This window comes from Dendropsophus ebraccatus, chromosome 4 (genome assembly GCF_027789765.1).
Source record: "Dendropsophus ebraccatus isolate aDenEbr1 chromosome 4, aDenEbr1.pat, whole genome shotgun sequence".
In the NCBI taxonomy this organism is placed as follows: domain Eukaryota; kingdom Metazoa; phylum Chordata; class Amphibia; order Anura; family Hylidae; genus Dendropsophus; species Dendropsophus ebraccatus.
In genome coordinates, this window is record NC_091457.1 from 58,335,235 (window position 1) to 58,362,825 (window position 27,591).

Below are 27,591 nucleotides of genomic sequence, written 5' to 3' on the forward strand. Positions count from 1 at the left end.
GGGGCGGGCAGTCCAGGAACTCACCCGTCCGGCGGCCCCAGCAGCTCCTCTCCCGGCAGCGCGTCACTCCCGACATCCTCCGGCACAGGCAGCGGGGTACAGAGACGCTGCCTGTGTCCTGGATGTATTGTGCAGCCAGACACTTCCGGCACAGGCAGTCTCTCTGTACCCCGCTGCGTGTACCGGAGGATGACGGGAGTGCGCGCTGCCGGGAGAGGAGCTGCTGGGGCCGTCGGACAGGTGAGCAACTGGTTTGTTGTTTTGGGGGGCACTGGCTACTATGGGGGAACTGGCTACTATGGGGGGCACTGGCTACTATGGGGGAACTGGCTACTATGGGGGCACTGGCTACTATGGGGGGGGGACTGGCTACTATGGGGGCACTGGCTACTATGGGGGGGGACTGGCTACTATGGGGGCACTGGCTACTATGGGGGGCACTGGCTACTATGGGGGCACTGGCTACTATGGAGGCACTGGCTACTATGGGGGCACTGGCTACTATGGGGGGCACTGGCTACTATGTGGGCCACTGGCTACTGTGGGGGGCACTGGCTACTATGGGGGGCACTGGCTACTATGGGGGCACTGGCTACTGTGGGGGGCACTGGCTACTGTGGGGGCACTGGCTACTATGGGGGCACTGGCTACTATGGGGGGCACTGGCTACTATGGGGGCACTGGCTACTATGGGGGGCACTGGCTACTATGGGGGGCACTGGCTACTATGGGGGGCACTGGCTACTGTGGGGGGCACTGGCTACTATGGGGGCACTGGCTACTGTGGGGGGCACTGGCTACTATGGGGGCACTGACTACTATGGGGGGCACTGGCTACTATGGGGGGCACTGGCTACTATGGGGGCACTGGCTACTATGGGGGGCACTGGCTACTATGAGGGGCACTCACTACTATGGGGGGCACTGGCTAGTATGGGGGCACTGGCTACTATGGGGGACACTGGCTACTAGGGGGGCACTGGCTACTATGTGGGCACTGGCTACTGTGGGGGGCACTGGCTACTATGGGGGCACTGGCTACTGTGGGGGGCACTGGCTACTATGGGGGGCACTGGCTACTATGGGGGCCACTGGCTACTATGGGGGGCAATGGCTACTATGAGGGGCACTGACTACTATGGGGGGCACTGGCTACTATGGGGTGCACTGGCTACTATGTGGGCACTGGCTACTATGGGGGGCACTATATGGGGGGATTGGCTACTATGGGGGGCACTATATGGGGGGGATTGGCTACTATGGGGGGATTGGCTACTATGGGGGGCACTTTATGCAAAGATGTGGGGGATTTGATGGTGGTGGTTGGGGGGGGCCAATTCGCACCTCTGCCCAGGGGCCCATAAAACTGTTAAGACGGCCCTGCCCGTAAAGATACCAAAGGCCTTCTTCAGGGCCTTGTCTTCGGTGCAGATCAAATTTGTGTGGGGCTCCAAACCTGCCTGATTGAAAAGGACTTTGCTATGTAGGACCAAGGCACAGGGAGGGGTGGCTCTCCCAGATATACAGAGTTATTACTTGGCAGCAACGCTAGTTAGAGCAATTGACTGGATGCGTCATGGTGCCCTCAAACAATGGGAGGGTATAGAGCAATCCTTCACCGACACCCCCCTGGGATGCATCCTACTTAAATGATCTCAGGCTCCATCCCTCTATTGGCCCTTTGATACTTGCCTGTAATGAAGCTATAGTCCACTCTCGTTTCCTCCCCTTCCTCTCGCCCATGCTGCCCATTCTGGGACACCCTGACTTCCCACCTGGTCTAACGGATCCCGTGTTTCGAGCCTGGCGTAGAGCTGGGAAGGGCGTGGCTTCCGAATTCATAGTCAATTCTGACTGGGCAAACCTGACTGATCTCCTGGCACGTTCCGAACCGGCGCCTTTGGGGCCTTGGCGTGCCAACCTCCTTGCTCACTATCTACGGTCCCTACCTCCACCAACCCAGATTCCCTCATCAAAGACACATTTTGAGGCAATGTGCTCCGGTGTGGGTGTCCTTCGACATTCTCTCTTGCTGATTTATGTGGACATGATGTTGCCGCCTGACCAAACCCACCCCCCTTCCTGACTAAATGGGAAGAGCATTTGCAGTTGTCGTTGACCCCGTCCCAGCGGACCGATATTCTCACGTTAGCAAATAAGTGCTCTATTAGTTCCCGCTTCCAGGAGGCAGGCTACAAGCTGACCTCCCGCTGGTACAGGGTCCCCGTTAAACTGCACGCAATTTGGCCAGATTCCAATCCTTCCTGTTGGCGATGCGGCACAGTGGAGGGCACATTCCTTCACATTTTTTGGTCCTGTCCCTCTCTTACCCCCTTCTGGGATAAGGTCCAAGAGATAGCCCGAAAAGTCTCCGAGGCCACAATAGCCTTCACCCCGGCGTTGTTTCTTCTCCATCACACCGAGATGTCCACCAAGAAATACCGGCGCTCTGTTTTGAGATTCCTGGTAATGACTGCCAGAGCATGCATTCCCTTGCATTGGAAGCGTACAGATGCTCCCCCTGTTGCACTCTGGATACGGAAGGTTAACGAGGTAATGAGAATGGAGGACATGACCTCCTTCCTCCATAATGCCAATGCCCGGTTTTACCGGACCTGGCTCCCATGGATGGAATTTCAGCAGACAGCAGAATATTCTGAATTGCTGGGTGGTGAAGCTACTCCTGATGTATGAGGGATACGCCTTTGGCCCCTCTGGATCGCTTTTGTCCCCTGGTGTCACCCCTCCCTGATGTCTCCTCTCCCTGTTCCCTTTCCCTCCCTCTTCTTATCCCTTCCCTTCTCCCCGCCCTTGCCTTTCCCTCTTCCCTCCTTCTCCTCTCTTTTATCCTGTGCTCTATGGCCCTATGGGCTTGGAGTGGGCTCTTCCAGCCTGCTTCCCTTTGTTCATTTTCTATTTGTAGGTTTTAAAGAAAACTGGAAAGTAGGAATTGGGGGTTGACGGGGGTTCCCTCAATGTCGCCTGCTTTTTCTTTTGACATTTACTTTCATTTGCTATTCGTATGAGGTTTAATTTATGTAAATGCATCCTGTTGTTCCATTTATTGCAGTGGCGGTTATGGGGTTGCAGCCCCTCTGTTTTACCTGCCAATTGTGTTGTTAAATAAAGATTTTATTTAAAAAAAAAAAAAACTATATAGAATTACCACAGAGCTAATAGTATAGATAACCATGGAAACTATACAAGAGAGTACACACATCTGTCCCCAAACTTGCAAAGTTTGCTTTGCCTCTAGGGCCTTAGGGTATTACTACATTGGCCAATGATGGCCCAATCAATACTGTAATCTGCTAGATCGGCGCTCTTTTATTGGGCCTATTACATGGCCTGATAATCGTTTAGCAAAGGCTGCACAGACATCGTGCCCCCGTGCCCAGTTTGGCAGGCAGCTTTAGAGCGGCCTGTCTGAGCCGACAGACCGCTCAGCCAATCACTGGCTGGAACCGCCGTGACCAACTGTTTGTTGAATCATCATCTGACAGCCGCGTATCGCTATTACATGTAGTGATGTGCGGTTGGCGAATTATGATTTTAGGTCAGGGCCTAAAGAAATAAATCGTTTCGTCAGCTGATCATTTTCATTATTACATGAAGTAACAATTGGTCAAATTGGGTGGATTTTCGTTCCGTGTAATAGGGCCTTTGGTTTCAAGGAACCTGCGGGACATACATATTCACAACCGCAAGGTCCATTTTAAAAGTCAGAATTCCCTTACAATCAATTGGTTTATTTTGAAGTTTTTGACTAAATAGGACTAGGTTGAAGAAAACATAAGACATGCATGTTGCTGTAGTTAGATTTCAGCCCACAATACCAGTTATACACAGCAGCATTGCTAATAACTTACCTGCTTTACTTACATTACACTCTGTGATTTTCAGTACTTTTTTTTCAGTAATAAAGTCAGGAGAAAAATAGGCTATAGAAATCATTGAACTGTGTCCTGGTGTACCAGACCTAGCAGAATGTACCTTAGAGAGACATCTAGTGGACAGTGAGGGGTACTTTCTAACATTATTGAAAAGTTAGAAGAGGAATCAGCACTGCACTGCTGCATACAGTATGTTGGTTATTTAGTCAGCTGCAATAAATAAAATATGCCCAGTGGGAAAATAAAGAGATATCTAGCCTATAATAATCTGGGAATTCTTCACAATGTATACAAAATGGAATATTACAAGTGTTAGAAAATAAACTCTATAATAAAAAAAAATTTCTAAAAATATTCTAAACTGATGTCAGTATAGGTAAGATGTATGTTGACTTTATCACAAGATTATTAAAAAGAAACCAACTAAGTAGAGAGAGTCATGTAAAATATTCTAGATTGCATCACTTACTATGGTGATCACCATGTGCAATGGCAGGTATCCCTTGAAGTACTTTAAAGCACTGGACTCTGGACCAGTAGAGGGATAATGGTATAAGGTTATTTTTCATGGCTTAGTATTGACCCCTCTCCAGTAAAGTGAATGGGAGCTGAGCTGCAGTAACCTGGTGTCACTACTACACATTCATTGTGTATGTGCTAGAATCATATCTTCCCCGAACAGCTGCGGATAGTCCATCAATGTATAATGCTGGAAATAGAAAACCCATTTAATTAGTGTTAATATGTTATTTTTGTGTTTTTTTGTGAGGTTTGGTTACTCTAATGTAAATACTGTATATTCCACTTGATCTAACCCATCCTAACCTGGCATTTTTTTATAACTATGTTTCTTTCCCTCCTCTTCTAAGAGACATGACTTTTTTATTTTTTGAGCTACAGAGTTATGAGAATTAGTTTTTTGAGGGACTTATTGTACTTTTTTTTTGCCCCCCCCCCTTTGATTTTACATTATAATGTATGGCAAAACAGAAAAAGTAATATTTGTGGGATGAAATAAAAAAAGTGTCTCTCTTTTTATTTTATTTGATTGCTCCTTTATTGGATTTAGCATTATTTTAACTTTAACTTGGACAAGGGAGATATAGTGCAGGAGATGTATTTAGTTTACAGGAGCAAGGGCATATGAAGTATGGAAATGGGAGAATATAAATGTAATATTATGGTTACTATTTTGCATATATTTACTTATTCTAAGAGCTTGGTTTTCGCCAGCTTCTCCAACAATAATGTCCTTTAAAAATATAGGCAACAAAGTGCATTTTATAAAGCAAAACAATGGTCTTGTCTTTCTGGGACAGAGATAGAGTGAATAAGATATTTGAGATTTTTTTGTACTGTTTTTTTGGAAATACAGTTTTTTCTTTGCTATGGAAAATTTAGTATTAAAAAATCCTAAATCTTAAATTCTAGATATTAAAGCCACTTTTTCTAAGTAATCCTTTTTCCATAATATATATTTTTGTAGCACTTTTCTGTAAAATTCTAGTCATCAACTAACATACATGATCACAGTTCTAATAAGATGTTTTTAAAAGGGGAAGTATTACAGACATCTTTGTACTCTACATCATTCTTTTCACTGTCTTGCTAACTGAATACCAGTTGAATAACCAGTGAATAACTGCGATTCTGAAGAGGTAATGTTTAGATACAAAGGGATTTTCATCTGGATTTTGTTCTTAGTGACTGTATTGTCCTAATCAGCTCAGAACAAGAACTTGGAGTATTGCCCTGCTAGTCTTAAATCTTTTTTTGATAACATGCCATTTGGCATCGCTATTATCTAGAAGAAGACTAAAATATATGGATAACCACAAGGGTGTAGCATGCTGGGAAAAGCAAGTATGTTATCCTTACGGAGCCTTTACAATGGAATAGGTTGATGGCTATAGTGAATGGCTAATGCTGCTGATACCTAAAAGACTATGGACACCTTTGGGATTGGCATTTTTCTAATTAAATTAATGTATTTTGTGATAGATCATTTTTCTAGTAATTTTCCCTTAAAATGATTTGGCCTATGAAGCGTTATGCTGTTTTATTTACCTAAACGCGGGTACACACAGCCAAGGTTAGGTCATCAAATGGAGATATCCATCTGCCTAATGGGATTTTTACTCTTGGAAGACTGAAGTATAAAATCTGCTTACCATACATACCTTGCCAATTGTGTTATCCTGGTCTGGCAGATAAAGCTTACAGTAAAAGCCAACAGCAAATTTGAAGACCTGGTGAAACTAGACCATAAGCAAAATTGATTTTGATTGACTAAAATTTGAGGGAAGATTATAGAACAAGCCATTACTAATATGATATGATGATAGTGGATTTAGGTGGAAGTTCTCCCATCAAGACAACTTTTTATTGAATTGAAGCAGTACGTGTGTGGTGCCGTTAAAATATAACTTGTCCTATATAAAAAAATCTTTCATATAGCTATGTGGGCAAAAAAATATTAACTTGACTCTCTCAAAAACAAGAATAGACCAAAAACTCATTCGTTTAAAAAGAGTCAATTTACTGTTTTGTTTTTGCCTTGGACATGCAACGTTTGTACAACTGTATGCTATTCTATGTTATGCTGTGTACAGTGCCATAGCTATAGGGATCACAAGGGTCGGAGAAACCAATGATGCATCATTCCTTCCATGTACTATGCCTCTTATTGACTTTGCAATGGCTGCATACAGCACAGCAGCATCAGACCATGGAATCCATCCTGTGGGTATATGAAAGCTATTGAATGCATTGGAGACATAAGGCACTAACTTTCATGTAGGACAAATCCCATAGTCTGAAGCTGCTATTGGAGATGTTATGAGTGCTGTATGCAGCCACTGCAAAGTCAATAAGCGGTACAGTACATGGGAGGCATAAGGGACCCCCACCAGTCACTAGCCCCTAGATCCAGTAAGGAGAAGTTTGAATCAAGGTGCATTGAGTTTAAGCTTTGCTGCCTATCCAGTGTCTATAAGGCTGACAGACACAGATGTGCGCTGTACTTGCTGTTTCCATCCCCCTATAGATTCAGTGTGTGCAGCAGGGCTCCCACTCAGTCTCCCTGATCTAAAATCCTCCTGGGACGTGCTTGCTTCGGCAGCACATATACTAAAATTGGAACGATACAGGGAAGATTAGCATGGCCCCTGCGCAAAGATGACACGCAAATTCTTGAAAGGGTTCCATATTAAAAAAATATATATATAAATCAAAAAATAAAATAAAATCCTCCTGGGACCCCCAGTGACCACACATTTAGCATCTATTCCAGCAGTGGGGAATGTCTGGCCAATGTGATCCTTTGGTCCAGCGGTGATATGGACAGGTTGCCGATACACTGCGGAGCAGGTTGCCCAGTCAGTGCCAGTGTACACACAGTGCATAGGAGCATTGGGGCCTCCCTTGGTGTGAGCCGTGCTCCATGCTTCTTTGCACTATGCAGGGCCTGCGTCAGCAGCCGGTTTACCTGAGCAAGTGCTGGGGCCCACCTCATCCCTAGGGGCCCAGTCCCGCCAGAACTGTTTTCTTTCCTCACTCAGACTGGCTGGAAGTAGGGAACATTCACCTCCCTTCCCGGCCAGCCAGCGTCTCCTCCCTGCTGCAGATCAGTGGATCAGCACTCCTTGCATCTTTCTGCTCTGGCTCAAACCTGATTAGAGGAGGCCAGAGCAGCTCAGCTTCGGGGCCAGGAGATTGGTGAGCGTACAAAGGGAAAGGGGAGGGGGTGGGGAGTGTTTTGTGGAGTGTTTAAAGGCCATGTGACTCTCCACTGTACTGTTACCAGAACATGATGGGAGTTGTATTTTGGCAACAGCATAAGAGTCACTTGTTGGGAAACAGTGATTTGTAGGACTGTATATTTAGTGCAGTTTTCTAGCATAACTCTCCAGTTGCAGAAAAACTACAACTCCAATCATGTGTTGCTCGCAGGACATGATGGGAGCTGTCATTTGATAACAACTGAACAGTCACTCGTTGGGAAACAGGGATTTGGGGGACAATTTATGAGTGTGGTGTTCTCTAACATGTGACTTTCCACTTGCTGAAAAACTACAACTCCCCCATGTACTGTTGGCTTTGCATAAAGGGAGTTGTAGTTTGGCAACAGCTGAAAAGCCACTGATTGGGGAAACAAAGATTTAGGAGGACAGTTTATTTAGTCCAGTGTTCTCCAACAAATGGCTCACTCTCCAGTTGTTGCAAAACTACAACTTCCATCATGCTACTGGCAGGTCATGATGGGAGTTGTATTTTGGCAACAGCTGAAGAGCCACTGATTTAGGGGGGCAATGGCACAATTTATCTATGGGGGCAGTGACAGTTTATTGGGGAGGGGCAGGCAGCAGCAAGGCTTATCTAGGGGGGCAGTGGCACAATTTTTTTGGGGGGGCAGTGGCACAGTTTATCTAAGTTTATCTCTTATTGAAAATAAGAGACTAAACACATGAAGTCTGCCCAGTACAGAGAGTCACGGCTGAATGTGTTCATCAATAACGTGACTGCCCTCTCTGTGAGCGCAGATGACCTGGGACATGGGACTCCCTGTGTTTAGACTCTTTGGGCAAAAAAGGAGTTAGAACACAGGAAGTGCAGTGTTTTCCATGATAACTAAAAAAATGAATGTAAATTGCAAACTTGCTTTATTTTACATCTTCTGTTAATTTGGCTTTTGAAAGTTATAACGACTGAGACACTCTAAGGGCCTTTCATCCATCTTTAACTTTTTTCATTGTTGCCAATGTCTACCTTGTCTGCAGGGTGATCACTAGCCCCTCACTGCAGGGTCATCACTAGTAATCTATCAATCCAATCTGTCATATGTCAAATTTGAGCAACAGGAAGATAACATGCTATGGGCAATTCTTAGCCTTTGTGGCAGATTAGCCTCTCAGTCCCCCACTACCAGCACCTGCCTGGCCTCCCCTGCATTCCTATTCTTCTTTACTGGGGCAGACTTTCACCTGGCAGTCAGAGGCAGCGTCTTGTTGTACTGATGCCACCTATAAACGGACATCCTTCTTCTCTGCCATCTTGGCAAAAATGACAGGGTGGCAGATATGGATTATCCTTCCTTTCACTCTTTCCTCTATTCAGCCTTCTGCCTCCATGCTAAACCAAATCGAGTGCCTTTTTAATTCCATTCCTTTGCATTTTATGAATTGATGTCAATGTTGCAAGTTGCTTGTTTAGATCCAGGATATAATCTTTCAAATGTGCAACGTGCTTATATCTTTTATAGCAGTATGCACTTTTAAATGGCTGCTTGTGGACTGCATACATTGTATAGAACATTCTTATTGAGTATAGCTTGGATAACAATGGCACAAAAGAGGCCCCTTATAATACGTGTTGCATTTTGCTGTGATTTTGTGTAAATTGTAGAAGTACTACAAAAATGACACATGTAAATGTTATACCCTTTCACTACCAAGCTATTATTTACTAAGACTTACAACATATGAATAAGAGTCATGATTTTAAAAGCCTCTAATTTTGGCTCTTAGATAACCCACTGGCATTTTAATGTACAAACAAGCTACGCTGCATGCTAGGATGAATAGATTTTATTTTTACAAGCAGTGTAGCCAGTACTCCACACTCATCCAGAGCAATCAGCCAGCACATGCCCTTCCCACTATGAGTAATCTGTCATGTTCTTTTCTTATAAATAGTGCAGATTTATGCTGAGGAGGCATATAATGAATGGCTTCTATCTCCCCCAGAAACTTACAAAACCAGCTCCTGTGCCAAAATACTAGGTTACTGGCTTTACTCTGTGTTGAATGATGTTCCTGGACACAGGAATTTTAATTCTGATTAGAGAAGAGTATCATAAAATATCCCGGTGCTAATATTTTATTACCAAGAATAATGTGAGGTATATTTAGTGCACTACATCCTTGTCCTCGAGAACATGACCACAGTTGTGATGTTACACCAAATCCAAGCAGGAAAATCTTCAATGGCTCCTAAAATATTCTTCTGGGCAGAAAGTTATGTGTCCTTCCACCTAAAGGACTCTCTGCTCATCAAGCCTTTTGAGAAATCGTTTATTTTGATCTTACAACATGTTCTAAAATCGTTGTTCATTGTTCACAAAAAATTCGCATATCGTTCCGTGTAAACAGTCGTTCACCAATTTTTCCTATGTGCGAGATAGGCTTAAGCGATCGCAAAACGAATTTTCCGTATGATATATCGTACCGTCTAAACGCTGACCGTTATAAAAAAAAAATCGACAGCGTAATACAGACAACCATCAGCCGATGATCGTTGTCATCGCCTGATCGTTGATATAGGTTTGGACCTATAATTGTCGGCTGCCGGCCGTGCATAGCTACGTGTAATAGCGGTGCGTGGCCAGTGGCTGACGATATGCAAACAGAATACTTTACCTATCCACGCTCCAGGGCTCCTCCGGTGCTCTGCTTCTCCCGTGTCCAGCGTGCTTCAGCTGACAGGCCAGTGATTGGCTGAGCGGCCTGTCAGCTGAGACAGGCTGCTCTGAAGCGTTAGCGCGTGGGACCCAGGAGAAACAGACCGCAAGAGGAGCCCTTTAGCGTGGATAGGTAAAGTATACAGTTTAAGCAAGGGCTACAAGGACATTGGTAACAATGTCCGATCTAGCAGAACGGTGCTCGTTTACTGTTATTTTCGGGCCCCATTGGCCCGTCTAATAGTACCCTTATTGTAAGTTTGCTTATCTCTAGTAAAAATATAAAGCAGACACATGACATTGTGTCATAATTACAAATAACATCATTGATTTAAAAAAAAAATTTCCCTGCGTATTTTAATCAGCTACAGATCAGCGTCTGTGAACATTTCTATACCATTAGTCATAGGCTTGGTGAGGGAATTATCTTGTCTGTTTAAGCACTGGGGCATAACAGTATGTGGACCATGTTATACACTGATGAATTTCTCAATTTTAATGAGTTAAGCATATTAGCTCTGCCCCCAATTTAATGCTTGAGTTAAAATGGAGCATAACTTTCCCATTCTAAAATAAGATCTTTCTGTGAAGAAGAATAAAACCCTCTTTGTTTGTTTTGTCTCTGTGCTAGAGAAGATATCAGCCAGCTAGCAGGAGGTATAGACATGTTCTTTGTGCTGTACATGACGTTCTCGCTACATTTCACCTGCTATCCCATATTAAACTAGTTCTTTAGAGAAGAACGTGTTTCGCTCTGTTGGAACTATTTTTTTGTTTGCTCTTTCCACCCAAATGTCAGTCTGAGGGTATTAGACGATCTTCTTGTTAAATTGTGCAAACAATAAGCTATTAAATAAGTAATGACAGGGGCTATATTGTCTGTCTTGTCTTGCCAAGATGTGAGCTGGATGAAGAGTCCTGTTTTGGCTAAAACAATTCAGCTTCCTGTTGTATTCATTCATTTTCATTCATTCAGTCCTAAAGTGTCACTCTTGTTATAAGGTCAAAGTTTAAAATAAGTATAAGTATAAAATCTAAATCAACAGTAGATATAAAATAAAGCAAATTTGTAATATACATTCATTATTATTTTTGTTTTGTTATCATGCTGTAAAACAAAGCAATACTTACCTGTATCCAGGTCCAGTCTCCTGAAGGCAGCTTTCTAGTCTTGTGCTGGTTGTAAAAAAAAAAAAGAGACCAAACACAGGAAGTCCCGGTCATCTGCATGCTTGCTTACAGATGTTATAAATAGATTTTTCACCTTTTATATATATCACGGACGTTTCACTTGAAAATTAATTTAAAATATACCTTTTAGTCACAGTCAAAAAGAACAAAAGCCAGTCCTGTATTGAGTGTTATGTTATACTTTTTTGCAGTCATCACCATCACACTATATCACCATTTGATTGAAAAGTTCATTTTGTTCAAGTTCAGAATATTGCACCACAGTATCAGGTCCCTCTTATTGCGATCCACTTTGCATTGCACTATAAAAGTCTATTGCACTTCTCTACTTATTATTGCACTTAGTTATATTGCTTTCAGATGCACCAATTATTGCAGCAGTCCCATTAATATCTCTCTGCTACTATTCATATATTTTAAGATTTGTTTATTGCATATGAGCATACACTTTATTATATTTCTGAAGATTTTTACTTCCCTTTGTAGTTCTCAACTGAGACTTTCTTCAGGCCTACGGCTCTGATGATGGACGGGACTTCCTGCATTTAGTCTCTTTTTTTCAACCAGCACAAGACTAAAAATCTGCCTTAAGGAGACTAGACCTGGATACAAGTAAGTATAGCTTTCTTTTACAGCATGAAAAAAAAAGAACGACAATTGCAAACTTGCTTTATATCACATCTACTATTGATTTAGAGTTTAAAAATTATAATGACAGTTACCCTTTAATATTCATGGCAAAATAATATGTTAAGCTAAGACTCACTGTACACTGTACACTCTGCTGTGTACAGTGTCTCTAAGGGCTCAATATACAAATAAAACTCGGCCAAATCAGTGGCCAGATTTTTAGAGAACATATAATTTCAGGCGTTTTTAGAATGCAAAGTCTAATTATGAAAACAATTACTAGATATTGTTTCTGCATTTATACCAATATGCTTTTTACTTAAGTGTATTAGTATAATTGTAATTATTATAACTGTGAATGTGCAGATGTAGAACCTGGGAATTTTACAGTTCTTGTATATGTATTTTATATTTATAGGTCTCCATTAGATGCTCTGATCAAGATTGTTCCTGGCTTTAAAATTCTAGTTACAGCCTGTCCTAATAATTCAAATTTTCTTTTCACCGTTTATTTTAAATTTATATTATAGATCTATTCAAAACAGATGGCTAAATTGGCTCAAATATTCAATATTTCATCTGTTAATTTTAACAGTGAGAATTTATCCATTGTTCCATGTAAGGTCCATCTGAGTCACAACCTTTTGTCAATGGTCCGAGTGGTGACTCACTGCCTTGGAAAAGTGATGAGGATGGCACCCCCATTGACATTCACATATTTCATCATATAACATTTTATTTATGGTTAATGTGGTACAGTATCACCTTAAAGGGGTTGTCCGGCGAAAAAAAATTATTCACAGAATAACACACATTACAAAGTTATACAACTTTGTAATGTATGTTATGTCTGTGAATGGCCCCCTTCCCCGTGTTTCCCCCCACCCACGCTAGACCCGGAAGTGTGGTGCATTATACTCACCGCATGTCGTGTCGTCCACGGTCTCCGATCGTCAGCAGTGACGTCTTCTTCGGGAGCTTGGCGGATCTTCCCGAGTGCCGGCCACCCTCTGCAGCGTCATCCGAAGCTCAGCCGCGATTGGCTGAGCATAACTGTGCTCAGCCAATCGCGGCTGAGCGGCTGATGACGCGGCCACGTCATCAGCTGCTCAGCCGCGATTGGCTGAGCACAGTTATGCTCAGCCAATCGCGGCTGAGCTTCGGATGACGCTGCAGAGGGCGGCCGGCACTCGGGAAGATCCGCCAAGCTCCCGAAGAAGACGTCACTGCTGACGATCGGAGACCGTGGTCGGCACGCGACAGGTAATGTATAGCGCACCACACTTCCGGGTACACGGGTGGGGGTGGTGGGACACGGGGAAGGGGGCCATTCACAGACATAACATACATTACAAAGTTGTATAACTTTGTAATGTGTGTTATTCTGTGAATAATTTTTTTTCGCCGGACAACCCCTTTAATTATAGCAGTTAAAGGGGTTCGTTACTTTATAGCAAAATAATGTGCACATTCAGCCAGAATACTAAACCATATGTAAGTTTAACTATGTTGATTATCTTATTACAAAAATCGAGGGAAGGTATATAGCAGTCAGCTTGTGATCAACCTGAACCCTTCTGACCTATGCAGTTTATATTTAAAAGAAAAGAAACAATGTTAGCAGATTTCAGGCTGGTCAGAAATAACAGGGACCATGAATTCTGCTGCATCCTATTCAGGAAGGGAACAATATAAGATATCTCATAGAAACATGATGGATTCATTATTTGTCAATGGAAACCTAAAGAAAGACCAAGACTACCCCTTTTTTCTGTAGTGCTCAGCATGGTGGCTCCCATATTATAGAGACATATTTAATTGATCACAGTCTCAGAGATATATATATATAGGAACACTCAAATAACACATCCTAGATCTGAATAAATGAAATATTCTCACTGAATACTTTGTTCTGCACAAAGTTGCTGACAACCAAATCACACACAGATCATTGATGTAAATCAAATTTATTAACCAATAGAGGCCTGGATTTGGAGTCACACACAAAATTAAAGTGGAAAAACACACTACAGGCTGATCCAACTTTGATGTAATGTCCTTACAACAAGTCAAATTGAGGCTCAGTATTGTGTGTGGCCTCCACATGCCTGTATTACCTCCCTACAACGCCTGGGCAGGCTCCTGATGAGGTTGCAGATGGTTTCCTGAGGTATCTCCTCCCAGACCTGCACTAAAGCATCCGCCAACTCCTGGACAGTCTGTGGTTGGTGGATGCAGCGAGACATGATGTCCCAGACCAATTGGATTCAGGTCTGGAGAAGAGCGGGTCAGTCCATAACTTCAATGCCTTCATCTTGCAGGAACTGCTGACACACTCCAGCCACATGAGGTCTAGCATTGTCCTGCAGTAGGAAGTACCCGGGGCCCCCCGCTCCAGCATATGATCTCACAAGGGGTCTGAGGATCTCATCTCAGGACCTAATGGCAGTCAGGCTACCTCTGGCGAGCACATGGACTGTGGGGCACTCCAAAGAAATGCCAGACCACACCATTACTGCAAAACCGGTCATGCTGAAGGATGTTGCAGGCAGCAGATTGCTCTCTACGGCATCTCCAGACTCTGTCACGTCTGTCACATGTGATCAGTGTGAACCTGCTTTTATCTGTGAAGAGCACAGGGCGCCAGTGGCAAATTTGCCAATCCTGGTGTTGTCTGGTAAATGCCAAATGTTCTGCACGGTGTCGGTCTGTAAGCACAACCCCCATCTGTGGACGTCGGGCCCACATACCATCTTCATGGAGTCGGTTTCTAACCTCTGGTCAAAAACATGCTCATTTGTGGCCTGCTGGAGGTCATATTGCAGGGCTCTGGCAGTGCTTCTCCTGTTTCTCCTTGCACAAAGGCGGAAGTAGCGTTCTTGCTGCTGGGTTGTTGCCCTCCCATGGCCTCCTCCACGTCTCCTGGTGTACTGGCCTGCCTCCTGGTAGCGCCTCCAGCCTCTGGACGCTACGCTGACAGACACAGCAAACCTTTTTGCTACAGCTCACATTGATGTGCATTACTTGTATAGAAGAAAAATTGAGAGTGCACTCACCATAAAAACTTTCTTTATTGAGTCCTTTAAAAATCGCAATCCATAGCAGACAACGGCATGGCACGCCAGCACCCTCCACTGATCGTTACAGCTGTTTCGTACTAATCACAGCACTTCCTCTGACGTCACCTCTTCAGCTGTGTCTGCGGCTTAAAGGGCCAAGCCACTGACGTCAGTAGAAGGGGTGTTACAATGATAAAAAAATTATTATATAGAAATACATAAAAGCATATTATTACAATCCAGGGACAGTTACAAAAACATAGAAAGATCAATTCTATCATTTAAACCACATAAACCTTGTGCATTGGTGGAGAGAATCCATCGCGCTTCTCTCTGTAGTAGCACCTTATTTTGGTCTCTACCTCTTTTTCTTTGGACACATTCTAGACCCATAAACTTTAACCCCTTAGCGACCCATGACGTATCTAATACGTCATGGCGCCGCGGGGGGTGTTCAGAGCGGGGTCCCGCCGGGACCCCGCTCTGAACGGCGCTGATCCCGGCTGACACGTGCAGCCGGGCAGTGCCTCTGTTAGCCGGCGAGGGTCCCGTTGCCGCGCCGGCTAATTAAGCACTTCAATGCAGCTGTCAAACCTGACAGCTGCATTGAAGGGCTTCAGACATCACATCCCTGGTGTCTAGTGGGTCGGATCTCCCCCCCACGATGCGATCGCGGGGGGGAGATCCGTTCTTCTGGCCGTGCCGGGCCTCAGCGTCGGAATGACGCTGATCCCGGCTCGGCAGTAGATTGCTATGGCCTGCAGCAGGCCATAGCAATCTATGACCGATCTCATGGATCTTTGCTGTGTATATACACAGCATTGATCTCTATGAGAGATCATTGCTGTGTATATACAAGCCCCCCAGGGGGGCTTCTAGTCCATGTAAAAAAAAAAGTAAAAAAGTGTTTTTATTAATAAAAAATCCCCTCCCCTAATAAAAGTCCAAATCACCCCCCTTTTCCCATTTTATAAATATAAATTAATAAATAAATAAATAAACATGTTTGTTATCGCCGCGCGCGTAATCGCCCGAACTATTAATTAATCACATTCCTGATCTTGCACGGTAAACGGCGTAAGCGCAAAAAAATTCCAAAGTGCAAAATTGCGCATTTTTGGTCGCATCAAATCCAGAAAAAATGTAATAAAAAGCGTTCAAAAAGTCGTATATGCGCAATCAAGGTACCGGTAGAAAGAACGCATCATGGCGCAAAAACTGACACCTCACACAGCCCCATAGACCAAAGGATAAAAGCGCTATAAGCCTGGGAATGGAGCGATTTTAAGTGACATATATTTGTTAACAATGGTTTGAATTTTTTACAGGCCATCCGATACAATATAAGTTATACATGTTATATATCATAGTAATCGTAACGACAACATGCATAACAAGTCAGTTTTACCATAGGGCGAACGGCGTAAATGCAAAACTCCCCGAAATCAAAACAAATTCGTTTTTTTTTCAATTTGACAGCTCAAATGATTTTTTTCCGGTTTCACAACATATTTTATGGAAAAATTATGCCTGTAATTGCAAAGTACAATTGGTTTCGCAAAAAATAAGCACTCATATAAGTCTCTAGGTGAAAAAATGCAAGCGCTATGGACTTTTAAACATAAAATGGAAAAAGCAAAAGCGCAAAAACGAAAATTGGCTTGGACCTTAAGGGGTTAAAGATGAGATTTCATTATTATGAACTTCTCTCATATGCTGTATTAAGCGTGGTACCCCTTTGCCTGTGCGGAGAGATCTTAAATGTTCATAGAATCTCCTGTTTAGTTTCCTCACTGTTTTGGCAATATAAAACAGCCCGCAATCGCACACTAGAGCGTATACGACCCCACTAGTGCGACAACAGATCATGTCTTACATATTGGCAGTAACACCTTCTACTGTAACAGACTTACCAGGGAGGAAGTTATCGCACCAAGAACAGGAACCACATCTGAAATTGCCTTTTGGGGTCATACCTGAGAGCCAAGTACTATTATTTTCAGACAATAGTTTACTGTGTACTAAAGCGTCCCTAATATTTTTAGCCCTTTTAAACATGATCAAAGGTACATCTGCAAAACATTTTGAGAGTATTGGATCCCGTTTTACCATGAACCAGTTGTCTTTTATCACTTGTTTAATTTTCTCTGCTAATGGGGAAAATTTGAAAGAAAACGCAAAACGTGTCTTCACACCCTGCGTTTCTTCCACTTGCGTTTTCTGTATGTTTTTATTGATCTTACGTAGTAAGGACGATTGTTGTTTATTAAATGCTTCATACCTTGCTTTTTCTAATTCTTTTTCAGGATAGCCTTTCAAGATCAAGCGTTGCATAAGTTCGTCTGACTTTTCAAGGTAAGTGTCATTGTCGCTATTGATCCTTCTTAACCTTAAGAACTGCCCATAAGGGACAGCTCTTTTTGTATGGTTAGGGTGGTAGCTTTTATAGTGTAAGAAAGTGTTTGTAGCTGTCGGCTTACGGTAGCTTGCTGTATGCAACACATCGTCCTTGATAGTAACCAGGACATCCAAGAACTCAATTTCACTAGTGCTACTTTTACTGGTGAATCGCATGTTCATAGAATTATTATTCATATATTCGACAAACTCATGAAATTCATTAACCGTTCCACTCCAAATTACGAAGACGTCGTCCACGAATCTGTGGTACCTTACGATGTACTTCGCAAAAGGATTATTGGGGGAGAACACCATCACTTTTTCCAGTATTGCCAGGTAAAGGTTTGCGACAGCTACAAACGCTTTCTTACACTATAAAAGCTACCACCCTAATCATACAAAAAGAGCTGTCCCTTATGGGCAGTTCTTAAGGTTAAGAAGGATCAATAGCGACAATGACACTTACCTTGAAAAGTCAGACGAACTTATGCAACGCTTGATCTTAAGAGGCTATCCTGAAAAAGAATTAGAAAAAGCAAGGTATAAAGCATTTAATAAACAACGATCGTCCTTACTACGTAAGATCAATAAAAACGTACAGAAAACGCAAGTGGAAGAAACGCAGGGTGTGAAGACACGTTTTGCGTTTTCTTTCAAATTTCCCCATTAGCAGAGAAAATAAAGTGATAAAAGACAACTGATTCATGGTAAAACGGGATCCAATACTCTCGAAATGTTTTGCAGATGTACCTTTGATCACGTTTAAAAGGGCTAAAAATATTAGGGACGCTTTAGTACACAGTAAACTATTGTCTGAAAATAATAGTACTTGGCTCTCAGGTATGACCCCAAAAGGCAATTTCAGATGTGGTTCCTGTTCTTGGTGCGATAACTTCCTCCCTGGTAAGTCTGTTACAGTAGAAGGTGTTACTGCCAATATATAAGACATGATCTGTTGTCGCACTAGTGGGGTCGTATACGCTCTAGTGTGCGATTGCGGGCTGTTTTATATTGGCAAAACAGTGAGGAAACTAAACAGGAGATTCTATGAACATGTAAGATCTCTCCGCACAGGCAAAGGGGTACCACGCTTAATACAACATATGAGAGAAGTTCATAATAATGAAATCTCATCTTTAAAGTTTATGGGTCTAGAACGTGTCAAAAGAAAAAGAGGTAGAGACCAAAATAAGGTGCTACTACAGTGAGAAGCGCGATGGATTCTCTCCACCAATGCACAAGGTTTATGTGGTTTAAACGATAGAATTGATCTTTCTATATTTTTGTAACTGTCCCTGGATTGTATTAATATGCTTTTATGTATTTCTATATAATATTTTTTTTTTTATCATTGTAACACCCCTTCTACTGACGTCAGTGGCTTGGCCCTTTAAGCCGCAGACACAGCTGAAGAGGTGACGTCAGAGGAAGTGCTGTGATTAGCACGAAACAGCTGTAATGATCAGTGGAGGGTGCTGGCGTGCCATGCCGTTGTCTGCTATGGATTGCGATTTTTAAAGGACTCAATAAAAAAAGTTTGTATGGTGAGTGCACTCTCAATACAAGTAATGGATGAACTATGTTTATTCGAGTAGTTTGCACTATCTGAACTGTAGCCAGATTCCTTTCCCCTGATTACCTGCACAACCTAATAAGAATCCCGTCCGTAGTATCCCGTAGTGCCGACTACTTTTTCTACATTTTTGCTGTTTCTTGGTTTCACATTGATGTGCCATCCTGGTTGAGCTGCACTACCTGAACCACTGGTGTGGGTTGTAGAGTCCGTCTCATGTTACCACGAGTGTGAAAGCACCACCAACATTCAAAAGTGACCAAAACATCAGCCAGAAAGCATAGGTACTGAGAAGTGGTCTGTGCTCCCCCCCTGCAGAACCACTCCTTTATTGAGTGTGTTTTGCCAACTGCCAATAATTTACACCTGTAGTCTATTGCACTTGCACAACAGCATCTGAAATTGGTTGTGAATCAGTGTTGCTTCCTAGGTGGATAGTTTGATTTCACAGATGTTTGGTTTACTTGTGTTCCTTTTATTTTTTGAGCAGTGTATATATTATATATATATATATATATATATATATATATATATATATATATATATATATATATATTTTGTTGCTAATACACTTGACAAGTATAATGAGCACAAATTGAGGTGGTCTCCAATATTACATGTAATTAATGTCTGAAATTATTTGAAACATCAGCATGTCTACATAATTGTTTTTGTGAAGACCTTTTAATTACAGCTGTTTGGTGCTTTGGAGCCATAAGTTTATTTAAGGACAAACAGAACCATAATTTCCAGGCAAGAAGTCAGAAATGATTATTCGTCATGAGCCATAAAACTCTGCGCAGGCTAATTCCTATGTGTTTTAATACCATGCCGTTATTTGGAGTTTATTTTAACCTGCTAGCTTTTTGTGTTACACTTCCAGTACTAAGTACACTTTCCATTGTTTAACCCCTAGACAACCCATGACGTACGGGTATAGTATGGGTGCCTGTGTCTGAACGACCCATACCGAACCCATCCACCAATATTTGCTACGTAGCTATGAACCTGAGCTTGCTTTATAGTGGGTGAAGACCGGCTGCTATCAGCCCTCATCATTAATGATGGGCAGCAGTGATCTAGCGGTGTTTAACCCCTTAAAGACCGGACCAATTTCCATTTTTGCGTTTTCGCCTTTTCCTCCTTGTGCTTAAAAGGCCATAGCACTTGCATTTTTTCACCTAGAAACCCACATGAGCCCTTATTTTTTGCGCCACTAATTGTATTTTGCAATGACAGGCTGAATTTTTGCATAAAGTACACTGCAAAACCAGAAAAAAAATAAAGTGTGGTAAAATTGGAAATTTTTTTTTTTTTGTTTTTTTTAGTTTTTATGCTGTTCATCCTGGGGTAAAACTGTCTTATTATATACAGTACTAGAAAATGTACCCGGCGCTGCCCGGGTATAAAGTGTCAGTGTGTTAATTAGATTTGTTCTAAGATGCCCAGGAGGCCAAGCTAAAAGTATTGTTTCATCAGTTAATCAGTAGAATTAGTGTATACCTGTAGTGCATAGTTGGAGGGGTTCTGTATACCCACAATGTATAGTTTTTAGGGGTCTCCCATATCTGTAGTGCATAGTTGGGGGGGCTGTATACCGATAGTGTATAGTTGGGGGGGGCTGTATACCTGTAGTGTACAGTTGAGGGAGGTCCTGTATACCTGTACTGTATAGTTCGGGGGTCCTGTATACCTGTAGTATATAGTTGGTGCTGTATACCTGTAATATATAGTTGGTGGAGGTCTTGTATACCTGTAGTTTATAGTTTGAGGGTCCTGGATACCTGTAGTGTATAGTTGGTGGAGGTCTTGTACACCTGTAGTATATAGTTCGGGGGTCCTGTATACCTGTAGTGCATAGTTTGAGGGTCCTGTATAACTGTAGTATAGAGTTGGTGGAGGTCCTGTATACCTGTAGTGTATAGTTTGGGGTCCTATATACCTGTAGTATATAGTTGGTGGAGTTCCTGTATACCTGTAGTATATAGTTTTGAGGTCCTGTATACCTGTAGTGTATAGTTTGGGGTCCTATATACCTGTAGTATATAGTTGGTGGAGGTCCTGCATACCTGAAGTATATAGTTGGTGGAGGTCCTGTATACCTGTAGTGTATAGTTTTGGGGTCCTGTATACCTGTAGTGTAAAGTTTAGGGTCCTGTATACCTGAAGTATATAGTTGGTGGAGGTCCTGTATACCTGTAGTGTATAGTTTTGGGGTCCTGTATACCTGTAGTGTAAAGTTTAGGGTCCTGTATACCTGTAGTATATAGTTTGTGGAGGTCTTGTGCACCTGTAGTGTATAGTTTTGGGGTCCTGTATACCTGCTGGGTCGTATTTACCTGTATGGCAGTGTTATTCAGTCACAGTGTGTCGGTATTGGTCATGTCTGGTATGGCGGTGTTATCCAGTCACAGAATGTATGTATTGGTCAGGTCTGGTGTGGCAGTGTTCTCCAGTCACAGTGTGGTGGTATTGGTCAGGTCTGGTATAGTGGTGTTATCCAGTCACAGTATGGCGGTATTGGTCAGGTCTGGTGGGGCGGTGTTATCCAGTCACAGTATGGTAGTATTGGTCAGGTCTGGTAATGCAGTGTTATCCAGTCATAGTATGGCGGTATTGGTCAGGTCTGGTGTGGCGGTGTTCTCCAGTCACATTGTGGTGGTATTAGTCAGGTCTGGTATAGTGGTGTTATCCAGTCACACTATGGCGGTATTGGTCAGGTGTGGTAAGGCAGTGTTATCCAGTCACCGTTTGGTATACCTGTCCTGTAGTGCCCTGTATATACATGTACTGTATAGATGGAGTAGAGGGCCCTGTATACCTGTATAGATGGAGTAGGGGGTCCTGCATACATGTACTGTATAGATGGAGTAGGGGGTCCTGTAAATACATGTACTGTATAGATGGAGTAGGGGGTCCTGTATATACATGTACTGTATAGATGGAGTAGGGGGTCCTGTATATACATGTACTGTATAGATGGAGTAGGGGGTCCTGTATATACATGTACTGTATAGATGGAGTAGGGGGCCCTGTATACATGTACTGTATAGATGGAGTAGGGGGTCCTGTATATACATGTACTGTATAGATGGAGTAGGGGGTCCTGTATATACATGTACTGTATAGATGGAGTAGGGGGTCTACCAGTTATTACTGTGGATGTTGTGAGGCAGCTTCCCTAGCAACCATTGCTCCCTGTGGAAATGAAAGCAGTAATCCTATTGGTTGCTAAGGCTCCAGCTGCCGTGTCTGCTGCAGCTAATTATATCACCTGTGTTTGCAGTGAGGAGATTTTCCCATTCATCTCTATGGGGCGCCTCTCTTTCCCCTCCCCCGCCCCTCCTGTACATCTGGCGGGGACGGGACCTTCGCAATAACCTTCCCGGGCACCCTATGTATCTGTGTGCCAAATTTGGGGTCAAACCGTTCAGGCGTTTGGAAGTCTATTTGGGACAGACAGACAGACAGACGGACAGACTTTGATTTTTATTATATAGATGTTCCTCTAGTCGGTACCATTACAACAATATGTAACTTGTATAACTTTTATTTTATTTAATGGCTTTTAAAAAATTAATGTTCCTTAAAATCGCTCCATTCCCAGGCTTATAACGCTTTTATCCTTTGGTCTATGGGGCTGTGTGAGGTGTCATTTTTTGCGCCAGGAAGTGTTCTTTCTATCTGTACATTGATTGTGCATATGTGACTTTGATACAGTTTTTCTGGATTCGATGTGACCAAAAATGCACAATTTTGCACTTTGGAATTCTTACTGTGCGAGATCAGGAATGAAATAAATTAATTGTTGGGGCGACTACGCACGCAGCAATACAAAACATGTTTATTTATTTTTATTTATAAAATGGGAAAAGGGGGATAATTCAAACTTTAATTAGGGGAGGGGATTATTTATTAATAATAAAACACTTTCTTTTTTTACACTTATACTAGAAGCCCCCCTGGGGGACTTCTAGTATAACTACACTGATCTCTCATTGAGATCTATGCAGTATAGTTATAACATGAAAAACATCTGTCATGAAGTCTGGCAATGCTAATCACATGGCAAAGCCCACACGGTCAAGTTACAAAACATCTCAGAGCCCACACAGTTAACCCCTAAACGACCACAGGCGTATATTTACACCCTGAGGTCGTTAAGGGAGTTCAGAGGGGGGGCTGCGCGGTGACCCCACTCTGAACCGCTGCGATCTGCACCCGGGATCACGACGGTTCAGAAGGGGGTCGCCGTGTGGCCCCCCTCTGAACTCCCTTAACGACATCAGGGTGTAAATATACGCCCGTGTTCGTTAAGGGGTTAACTGTGGGCTCTGAGATGTTTTGTAACTTGACCGTGTGGGCTTTACCATGTGATTAGCATTGCCAGGCTTCATCACAGATGTTTTTCATGTTATAAATGATCTAATGAAGGCTGGTAATGTTCGCCACATGGCAAGGCCCGCACAGTCATTTTAGATAAGAATGCAGAGAACATTTACCTTAAGTAGCCTAGTAAAGGCATGTTTGGTGCTGATGTCCCTTCAGTGATCACTGCAGTAGTGCTATCTATGGGTATCTATATGCTCTTGGTATTTCACACAATCTTTTTGAGGCAATTTTTTGTTGAGCTTCCTGAGACAAAGCCTAAAATGGATTTATAAGGAAGGGAAATTATACAAAAGACTTTCCTGAAATTGTTCACTTCTAGCAAATCAGACCCAGCAGCGTGTCACATTTCCCTGAACAGGCAGTTTAGTAGTTAAAGGAGAAGTCCGGCAAAATTTTTTATTTAAGTATTGTATTGCCCCCCAAAAGTTATACAAATCCCCAATTTACACTTATTATGGAAAATGCTTATAAAGTGCTTTTTCCCTGCACTTACTACTACATCAAGGCTTCACTTCCTGGATAACATGATGATGTCACAACCCGACTCCCAGAGCTGTGCGGGCTGTGCCTGCTGGAGAGGATGATGGCAGGGGGACACTGAGGGACACAGGGCACTGGAGGGACACTAAGCATCCCTCTGCCATCATCCTCTCCAGCAGCCACAGCCTGCACAGCTCTGGGAGTCGGGGCATGACATCACCATTTTATCCAGGAAGTGAAGCAATACAATACTTTTTCACCAAACTTGTCCTTTAAGTAAGCAAGTAGAATCATATTTACCAATAAACGTCGTAAGTAAATGGTTACTTCTAGTCGTTTGCTATACACTCAATTCTGCAAAGAAAGACATCAAAGCTATCAAAGCAGTCTTCCTGGACAGCTTTCATTTTAAACAAAATGTCTGCATTTTGCTAATCAAGCAGTGATCCAAAAAGATGGCTGAAAAACGGCCAAAAAAAACAAAACAAAAACAGATTTGAGAACATAGCCTTAAAGGGAACCAATCAGCGCACTTGGCGGGATGATTGACAGGCAGAGAGGCCAGTAACGGACCTCTCTGCCTGTCAATCATCCCCTCTGAGCGCGCTGACAGGCAGAGCGCAGTGACTAGATACGAGCGGGGAGCCACCCACCATTACTTGCCTGCTCATATCTAGTCACGAGCTGGGGAATAAAAGTCATTTTCTCCGTTATAAAGCACCTGCTGCGGCTGCGGACGGTACATGCCGGGCCGCTCCAGGTGCTTTATGCAATGCTCAAGGGAACCATATCAGCCCAAACGGGCTGATTGGTTCCCTTTAAAGTTATTTTAAGTTATTGGGTAACCAGGAAAAATATTGTATTATAACTTGAAGCTGGAGTAACTTGTGGATATTATAACTCTTTATGTATATTTCTAAAATGTCTGCAGGTGTTGTTTCAATACTAAATAATCCAAAAGCATAAATATATTAAACCTACACAGTATTTTTAGGGGACATGATACACATAATTACTCACAATGAAGAGGGCTGGACAAAGTTGATGAAATATTTAAAAACAGTTCCAGCACATTACAGCTATGGAACATCTAGTTCTACAGCCACTATTTGGCAGAAATACACTTCCATAGTATATATAAAGTACAGTAAGTCTGGCTTGAGCCAGTGATTTAGTTTATAATACGTGCAGGGAAGACAAGCTAAAGGGAACAACCTGCCTGTATTTAACAGCTCAAATAAATTAGACTTGTCATCTACAAAACAGAATCATTTAGAGAGAGCATTGTGTCTTCAGGGGAGCCATTTAAAAAAAATATACTTTTTCCATGGTTATCATCCAGATAAGTGTCACTGTGAACATTTGTAACTACAATTTTGCAAAAGGCCGGAAAAAAAATAAATCAGAAACAAAGAAAAAAACATAAAATCTCTACTTAGGAGTTAAGTAAGTGCTCTGTTTAAAATTATGAATGCTGTTTTTGGATCCCACAAATATGCCAAAAGATAACATACTGAGGCAAAAATGATTGATTACTACCATGATAGGACATAGCCAAATGAACAACATTTAAACTTAGCATCAACTTTTTTTCTTTTGTAACTAAAGGTGCCTGTATATCGTATACTGAAGTCAGCTAAACCTTACACCAGCAGGTTTGGTCTTTAGAGTAAGGGGGGTCTCCCGATTTTGCATTGACAGATGATGACAGTGAAGAGGAAGGTTGGGCATTCTGGATTTTTGTTGCCTGACCCTTTTGTTTTGGAAACAATAAGGTACCCCCAGAGCAGTCTAAAGCCCATATTACACTGGCCGATCAGCAGGAGCAAGCAAGCGTCAACCTGTCAGATCAGCCCTTGCTTGCTCCTCGTTCTCCGCTTGCTGTCGTCTTATGTACTAGAGCCGAGTGGGCAGGTAAGAGCGAGGGGGCCACAGGGAGCTGCGGGAGGGACTCCCCAGACGATCTTTAGATCGATCAGGCAGCCCATAGGAGATAACGGTGGTCTGCTGCCACCGTTCCTATTACACAGACCGATGGCCAGGAAATCATCGCTATCTTTCAAGTTTTTTTAACATTGAAAGACCAGGATTAGCCGACATCGTTACCTTTTAACAGGAGCTATTACACCAAGCGATTATCCTCTGTAATGGCCAATAATCGGCCTAATACGGCCAATCATGCTTTGTGTAATAGGGCCTTAAGGCTGCGTTTACACACACAGATAATTGACCAATTTACCAGACAGGAATGAATTTGAAAAGAGGAGAAATTTCAGTCTTTCTTTTATGACCTGTTCTCTGTTTATAGTCTGTTCCTGGCATTGGCTTCAAAAAATCTGTCAGAAAAATTGGTCAGTTATCTGTGTGTGTAAACGCAGTCTTAGCTGTGGCTTACCATTGACCACCCTATAGAAAAAAACATGGACGTTAGGCCCTGGTTAATTATTTTTTTTTTTTGTATGTTACTCTTTTTACCAGTTATCACTATTCACTACTTGTTTAGAAGTTGCTCAGTACTACAATTCCCAGAATATGTTTCTTTCCTTTGGCCTTTCATCATAGTTAGGAATGAGTAAATTTATAGTACTAACGAAGCACAGCACTTCGCTAGGCTTGGCGGTCTGTTTTATTTAGGGTATGTTCACATACAGCTGTCATTCTACAACCGACCTGCAATATGTGAGCATACCCATAGGGTATTTAAAAATTTACTGTGTACATTATTATATGCTGTGTAAATTAATATGCATAAAAAACACATACAGAGGTAAGCTCCGGACATAGAGCCTCAACCAGAGGTAGAGGTAAATGTCCACACATATAAAAGAAATATCTGCAAAATCCGAAAAAGGTTGATTAACTGAAATGTATCAGACACCTGTTACTTTTGTCTCCATGATATCAGGCTGTTTTTATGGTGTGGACCAGTAAAGGATTTTTGTTATTAAAGGGTGCTAACACACACGACAGATACGCAGCAGATTTGATGGTGCAGATTTGATGCTGTGTTCATCTATTTACATCAAATCTGCTGTGTATCTGCTGTGTATCCGCAGCAGAAAATTCACTGCGATACGGTGTGTGTGAAGCTACCCTTAAAGATATTTGTTGTGTTGGACATTCCTCTTCTATAAATAAAAAACACACACAATATGCAGTGTAAATTCGGCAACATATACAGAGTCGGTGGAGGCAGGGCTTTTTTTGGAGTATATGAACTGTATTTTTTTTAACAAATTGCATAACAAAGTAAGTATACAGCGTTTGAAGCATATATAGATATACAGCCATTTAAAAAAACAACTAATATACAACATTGGGTGGCATTAACGTTGTACAGCAGAGATACTGTTTAGAAACTCAAATATGAAAATTAAGTCAAACAGAAACAAAAAACAAAGACTACAGAAATCTGTTATATTACCTCTATAATTGAGTTATAGGATTGTTAGTGAGTTAGGCCATTTTTAGTGTCCCCAGGGTCTGCCATGCAATACAATGTAGTGTATTTAAAAT

General features: G+C 42.4%; 1 non-coding gene across 1 annotated transcript; it reads left to right on the forward strand.

Moving 5' to 3' along the window:
* Positions 1 to 6,998: 6,998 nt before the first annotated feature.
* Positions 6,999 to 7,105, forward strand: LOC138790407 (U6 spliceosomal RNA). Its single transcript, XR_011363065.1, has one exon. It is a non-coding gene; the product is annotated as a U6 spliceosomal RNA (small nuclear RNA).
* The last annotated feature ends 20,486 nt before the right edge of the window (positions 7,106 to 27,591 follow it).